A 7,467-nucleotide genomic window follows, 5' to 3' on the forward strand; every position below is an offset into this window, starting at 1 on the left:
AATAAATGGTAGTGAGGGATTTAAACAAGGGCTCTATGAGTTTCTGAGGTCTAACTCAGAACTGAATCTGAGGGTGGGGGTGTCCTGCTCCCCTGAATGTGAGATTCAAGAGGGTCCCTTGGAGGAAAGGATTGGAGCTGGGGAGGGTGCTGACATTGGGCAGTATTCTCCATGCAAGGGGTGCAGATGAGGGGAAAAGCACGAGGAAAGGTTGGCCAGTGGAAGAAGCATAAATAAGGGACCAAAATGCCCTCGCTGGATGTGCAGGTGGGTAGACCTCTGAGGAGACACATAGATCTGCTAAGTGTTTGCAGACTGGCTGCCCTTAGCTCTGGGCTTTGCATCTCTGAAGTACACAGTCAACCTTTCTGTGGGGTTTCCCTATTTGCGAGGAGCCCCTGGAGCCCCTGCTGTCTGGCCTGCCTTTGCTCACCCCATCCTTCTGCAGTCTGCTGAGGCCCTGCACCTACAGCCAGCACCAGGGGCAGCACCAGCAAATCTGGAGCCCCAAGTTTGTCAGCTCTGCCTAGTTCAGTTTGGGGTGTACTTTCTCCTGGCCATCAGGGATTTCCTAAGCCCCTCCCCGGGGCCTGTCCTAGGGTCCTCTTGGACTCCTTCTTCTAACCTTTTCAGGGTAGGAGCAAAAATGGAAACTCCACACGCCATATGTCTAGATACTTAAAAGTTGTACATCAAGCCAACACACTGCTAAATAGAGCATGCGCTCTCCGCCTACACTGACAGGCGCACAGACTAGTATACCCTCCCGCAACCCGGGAGGCAGGTCTCATTTAGCAGCCGTGGTCTCCTGGAGTACGGTCCTGAAAAGAGGCAGCGTCATGGGGGCAGGTGCCCACTCCTCTAGGACACCTTGCTACGCATCACTGACCCACGCTATTCATCCACAGGCCATCCCCATCCTCAGCAACCCTGGCTGGTGGCTGCTGCTTAGCCCACGCAAAGGACCCGTACAGACCACATGGTGAAATTTGGGGGCTTTTCAGGCAGGGGATTCTGGGTCCTTCACTGGGAGGAAAGAGAGCAGTTGTGGTTGGGCATGCCCTTAGGTTTGGCCTTATTGGAGGGATGACTCTGGAGGAGGATAGCGTGAGCGTCTCGAGAATGCAGAATCCAGGGGGCAGGACTCTTGCTGCTTGTTTGGGGTCAAGGGCTTCGCTGCCTTCCAGGCTCTCCCATTCCAGTGTGGATAGCCTTACTCTGCCTGAACCCCATATTTAAAGTATCCACTCTACTTTGCCGAACTTAAAATTGAGGCACATGGCCTTCTCCTCTTCACCTGTGTCAGGCTTCTCCCCAGCACCAGCCCCCCTCTACCCAGCATGCCTCACTTTCTCATGTCCACCTGTCCCCTACTTATCTGGGACACTGATCTCAGCCAGCACATATACCGGCCTGGCCTCATCTGGCTGTGGACACACCTCAGCTGAGCCTCTTCCCCCACCCCTGCTTCACACGGACCCCGCAGGCAGTGGGCAGCCCTCCCCAGCTTGTGCCCAGAAAGTGGGGCACCAACTCCACTTTAGCCAATGTTTCTCGCTCATTCAGCTGAAAAGCTGCAGCTTCCCCGAGGCTCCAAGCCTCACCCAGCGCTGACAGCTCCTTCCCTGATGCTGTGTGACAGGCCGATGTCAGGACTCCCACACCTGCTCCCCTGCCACTGCTACCTCCTGCCGTGGGGCACAATACCTGCCACAAGGGCATCAGGCATCAGCAGCTCCCCCCCCACATGCTGCTAGCTCTGGGCCCAGGACTTCCAGCTCAGGACTTCCCTGTTAGTCCCTTCTTCGTGTGCTGGGCGAATGGCAGGGAGGCAGGGTGTGGGGGTGCTGAGGACATGCTGTCTCCATCAGCAGAGGAAGGCTCTGGCTCCTGGGAGAGTGACAGGCCGTCTCAAGAATGCAGCAGGTTCTGAGCTATGCCCACATAAGGCCTTGAGCAGCCCTGACTCCAAATATGTAATCAGGAACCCGCTGAGCTGAGAACTGGGGACAGAGAGCTCTCATAGCTGGATGCCACCTCAGGATCGATCCTGAGACACAGCATCTTTCCATCCTCCTTGCAAACTGATGGTCTTCTTGTTGCAGTGTCAGCATTTCACTGCTCCCCTCCACGGCGTGGCTCTGGTCCTGTTGCCAACATGACTAGCAGCAGATATGATTCTTGCAGGAAGATGTTGCTGGCTGAATGGGATGTGGCCCAGAGGGTACTCACACAAGCCTGCAGGAGAGGCATCTCTTGGGCAACTGTGCCTTTCCTGGGACAGGTTTGTCTTGCTTTATGTGGTCCCTCTTCCTCCTTTCCCTTCATTAGGGTATCCAAGCCCTTGTCCTTTTCCTGTTGAACCATCTCTCCTGGTTAGACCTGTCAGTACAGGAACTCTAGGATGAAGGAGAGCTACCCCAAGTGTGTCTGCTCACATCAAATTCATAATGCACTGTGAGTAACTGAATGTAAGCCCAGACCCTTCCCAAGCACCTGGCCCTGTGGGTGAGGCGAGGCACAAGTGGATGTACTCATAAGAGGAATCTATGGGTTCTCAGTCCCTTCACCCGTTGTACCTGCTGCTTGTCATAGGGCCCTTTTTCTTCTTCATTGCCTCGGCACAGCCCCTCCCAAGTAGCCCTCCTGACTACAAAGAACTGAGCCTACACCTCAGTGAAGGACTTGTCATAATCAGTCCTTGTTTTAAGTTGAGACCTCTGGGAACTGGGGGACCCCTAGATCTTACTCACCACGTGCAGATTCAGCTTGTTCCTGCACAGCGGCGAGGGGCAGCTCCTGGTACTCTGGCCTGTGTGTGAATTGCTGGCTTGAGAAGCAGGGGCTGAGCCACACCCTCTGTCACACACAGCCCACCCTCCGCACTCCGATATTTCCCTGGGCACTGGCCTCCCAGTCGGGGGCTCAGGAAGGAACTGAGGATCTGACCTGTCTGTCCAGCCCTGTCTGGTGCCACCTCTGTGGTGGAAAGAGTCAAGCAGGAGGCGGGGTGCTGGACTAATAGCTGCCTGTGACCCCGGTCCCTGGGTTAATGGGGATCTGGGACCCCCAACTGAGAGACAACCCAAGCTATGCAGTAGCTGCCCATGCCTCCTGTCCCAGACCATGTGGAAATGAGGGCTTCACCCAGGAGAAGCACGAGTAGACACCAGGCTTCAAGACTGCCACAGGTCTCAGAGCTGTGAGAAGGCAGTTTGAGGCAGCAGCCAGGCTCAGGCAGCCAAAGCAGGAAGGCTAGGCTCACTGTCTCAGGACCAGACACTTCCTCTCTGGGGACTGCACCTTTCTGATGAGATCCCCACCTGCCTGGCTGCCCCGCCCACTCCCTCGTTGCAGGAGCAAATGAGGTGATGCAGAGACTCTGAAAAGCATAAAGGTGGCATATTTTTAGCAGGAGTCATATTTGACTTGCTAATTAGCTTCCTAAAAATAGCCCCATTTATTAGAGCACTGGGAGAACCCTGGATCCTTGCTGTGGCTCTGTGACGTTTCTGCTGTGTGACCCTGGCTGGGCTCTGACCTCTCTGGGCAGTTAGGCAGTTAGATCATCCCCGAGGGCAATAGGCCCTGAGACTGAGCTGGCAGCCAAATCTGAGGCTCCTCCTGTCTGGAGTGAGTTCAGGAGACTGGATTCCTCTGAGTCATGGGTTAGAGCAGTTGGTATCACTAAGGATATCCCGGAACCTGCTGGTGAATTTATACGAGTCTGTCTTATCTTGATCATGGGCCACACACTTGCTCTCTGCCTCAGGGTCCAACCATCAGGAAGGTTTACAGGAAGCAGATGAGAAGGTTACAGAGAGGAGTGAGGCTGGGCAAGAGAGGAAGTTGAAGGGTCACCATGACACATGCAGGTAACTAGAGAGCCCATTCTTTCCGTGCTGTGCTCCTGGCACTGTGCCCCATGCTGTGGAGACAATGGGGCACACCAGAGCAGGAACTGGTCCTTGCTTCCTGGCCCTTCAGATCCCGTGGGATGGAACAGGTACAACCGAAGCCTTCACCTGACCACAGAGAGGGGTGCCAGGACACATGTCCTGAGGATGACCAAGAGGAAAGGCCAGAGACAGCTCCTTAGAGGGGGTGACATGGGTTGAAACATGAAGGATGAAGAGTGATAACTAGGCAAAGTGAGGGACCCTAAGCAGGAGGAAGAGTGGGAGCAAAGGCCCGTGGTGAGTGGGGATAGTGAGTGGGGACAAGGAGTGGCCGTGCTGGAAGAAGCTGGGGTCCCTGCCTTTCCCTCCAGTGTGCTTCCCTGAAAGGAAAGCAGTTTTCCATTCGGAGCTCTCTCTGTGCTTTAAGCCAAGGACCGTGGCAGTTGAAGCAGGGTGAGGGTGGAGGCAATGTGGAGGGCAAGGTGTTTAAATGTGAAACTGAGAGCACCGGAACGCGAATTAAGCTTCAGCGTCAGCATGAGGTGGTGGGAAGGCCGCACCGATGGCTGCTGATTCACAAAATGCCGCCCTGCCTTCTTGTCTGGTTTCTATTGCTCCTGAGGAAATGGCATCACCAATTGGTCATGCGAGTCACCAGTCCCTCCACCGACCGCCCTTTCCCTAGCGTGGTCCCATCTCCTTTTTTCTTGTTCCCAGAAAAAGACTCCCTGGCCCTGGCCCCTCTGGGCAGTGGAGAACCGCAGGGTGAGGCTGCCAGCTTTGATGAGGCTTCACTAAAATTGCCCGGCTGCGGTAGCATCAGCAGTAACTAGGGGGCAATGATGCAGGGGCCCTCAGAGGGCAAGCTAAGTCAGCCATGGCCCCTCCATTCCCCTCTGCAGTCTCCTGCCACCAGGAGGCCTAGCATTTGGCCCTGGGGCCACCCTAGGTAGCCAGCAGCGGGAGGTGCTGCCCCAGGAGTGGCCACAACCAGGTTCCAGACACCTGCCTCAGGCCTCAGGACGCAGTAAGGCTGGGGTACAAAGTTCACCAGAGGTCCTCTGGTCCGTCCTGCCAGATGGGGCACTAAGGACTTGATCAGGCAGATGAGCATGGCACAGAGCCCTCGCCTGTGGGATCCTTATGAGTTCTGTCTCTTCTGTCTTGCCTAACTTGCTGCTCTGGGGCCAGGCTTCAGAGAGCTGGTTGTGAAATAAAACCTCTAGTAAGGGTTTTAGGGCTGATAGATGACATGGAGTTTTCCTTGCCTGGGCAGGGTCACCCAGTGGTCTCTCCCCAGGGCCCAAGTGGGTCCTCTCTGTTCCTGCAATCCTCCTTACTGACCCTTCTCTCCTTTACCCTTTCCTGTCCCGGGGGCGGAGGCACCCTCTCTCTTCACAGCAATTGGACTGTCCATCACTTTCTACCCAATGTGATTGCCTGGAGACACTTAGCATGGAGCCTCTGGGAGCTCCTGCCCAGGCCTAGCTTCCTTTGAAAGTCAACTTACCATGTGGCTATGGCCTGGACACATTCTCTCCTCCAGTCTTTGCCCTCTCCTGGGAGCAGAGTTGGGAAAGAGTTGGGTGCATTTCGAGAACGTTCTCTCAGCTGGTGGATACACAATACAAGAAGGGAAAGAGGGCTTTTTTCTTTTATACTCAGGCTAGAAAGGATGAACCCCTTTTGTAACCCTGCCTTATTGTGTCCTGGGACCTGGGACAGGTGGGTGGAATCTGGGGGCAGCAGTGCCCCCTACCGGCCACCTAGAGAGACCCCAGTGTGAGATGCCCTGTTGTACCTTGCTGGGTCTGTCCAGGGCCAGCTGCTGGCCTCTTCAGGGAGGAGATTCAGGCTCCCATGATGGCTCTGTGGAGGCTGCGGAGGGAATCAGAAGGGACCATGGCTGGCTTAGCTCGCCCTCCATCAAATGAGATAACTTCACACCTAGAGCTTGCTTATTGATTACACAGACTGATTAGACTAGACCGCTCTGCAGGTGGAGGGCGTGGGTCAGAGGTGGACAGAGTGGGGATCTGGAGGCTGCCTCAGAGGCCAGCCCGGACTCCTGCGATGGTTGGCTCTCTGTTGCTGTGGTGGAACACCATGACCAAAGCACCTTTGGGAGGAAAGGGTTTATTTGGCTGACTCTTCCACAGCACTCCTCATCACTGACTGGAGCAGGCAGCAGCAGGAACCACGCACAGTGCTGCTTACTGGCTTGCTCCCCGTGGCTTGCGCAGTTCACTCTCTTGCATCTCCCCGCACCACCTGTCCAGGGGTGACGCTCTGACAGTGGGCCGGTTCCTCCTACATTGGTCATTAACTGGAAAAAAAAAATTCCACAAACTTTCCTGCAGGTCAGTCTGATAGAGGCAATTCCTCACCCGGCGGTCTCTCATCCCAGAAGACTCCAGCTTTTGTCAGGTGGACAAAAAACTAACCAGTACAAGCCCTCTCCTGCTGCAGACACTTTGGCACAGGTTGGAAATCAGGTGGCACCCCGGTTCTGGGTGGTGAGAGAGGCCTGGGGTCTGGTGTGAAGAGAAGACCCTGCCTGCCATGGCTCCACCACCTAGGGAGTGTCCATGTAGGGCAGATGCCCAGTGCCCCAAGACAGGATGGGGCACCTATGCAAACACCCCCTGGGACTGTGGAAGGGGCACAGGTGAGCGGAGACTTCAGTCTTTACCCCGAAGGCTCTCCATTGTCTCTGGTGATAAGCTCAGGCCTTAATGGGTACTACTAGTCTGAGGCACCTGGCTCCTGGGTCCCTTTCTACTTCACCCTTCCCCCTGCCCCCATCGGCCACTTTGAATTTTTCCTTATGGCAAGGCTGGGAATAGGAACTCCGACTAAGATGAAAGGCTCAGAGAGGCTAAACTTCCTCAAAGCCACACATCGGGTGACTGGAGGAGCAGAGGTGGAGTCTGATGGGACCTCCAACCTCCACACAGCACTGCCCCTCAGGGCCTGTGGGGGTCAAACTCATACAGACTTCTAACAGGTTGGAGGGGAGTTCAGAGGTGGGGCTTGAAGGTGTTTGGAAGAAGTAGAGGGCTTGAGGCCTTGGAGGCTGGATAGAAGCAGCTTAGGAGGGGCGGGGGAGAGGGTGTTGGTGGGTTTGGGCCTGTGTGATGAGAGTTTGAGGCTGGCCGTGCTGGCTGGGCTGTGGTAGGGGGAGCCATGTATGAGGCTATATTTAAGGAGCTGTGAGCTGAGTGGAAATGTGAGGGAGAAGCCACTGATCAAGATTAGAAGCACAGAGGGGTTTAGTCATTGATGGGGGCCCAGCCAGAGAGACCACAAGCAGACAGGGGGAAGGGGGCTCCCGAGAACTGAGGTGAACCTGTGGGTAGGAGCGGTAGAGAGGGATGCTTATTTTTTGTTTTATGTTTTTGTTTCTTTTCCTTCTTTTAACTTTGAGACAGGGTCTTTTTGTGTATCCCTGGCTGGCCTGAAACTGGCTTTATAGACAATGCTGGCCTCGAACTCAAGGAGATCTGTCTGCCTCTGCCTTCTGCGTGCTAGGATTTAACAGGGTGTGTTAGAACACCCTGTGAAAGGC

The sequence above is a fragment of the Psammomys obesus genome, unplaced genomic scaffold (genome assembly GCF_907164565.1).
Source record: "Psammomys obesus unplaced genomic scaffold, mPsaObe1.curated_primary_1811, whole genome shotgun sequence".
In the NCBI taxonomy this organism is placed as follows: Eukaryota; Metazoa; Chordata; class Mammalia; order Rodentia; family Muridae; genus Psammomys; species Psammomys obesus.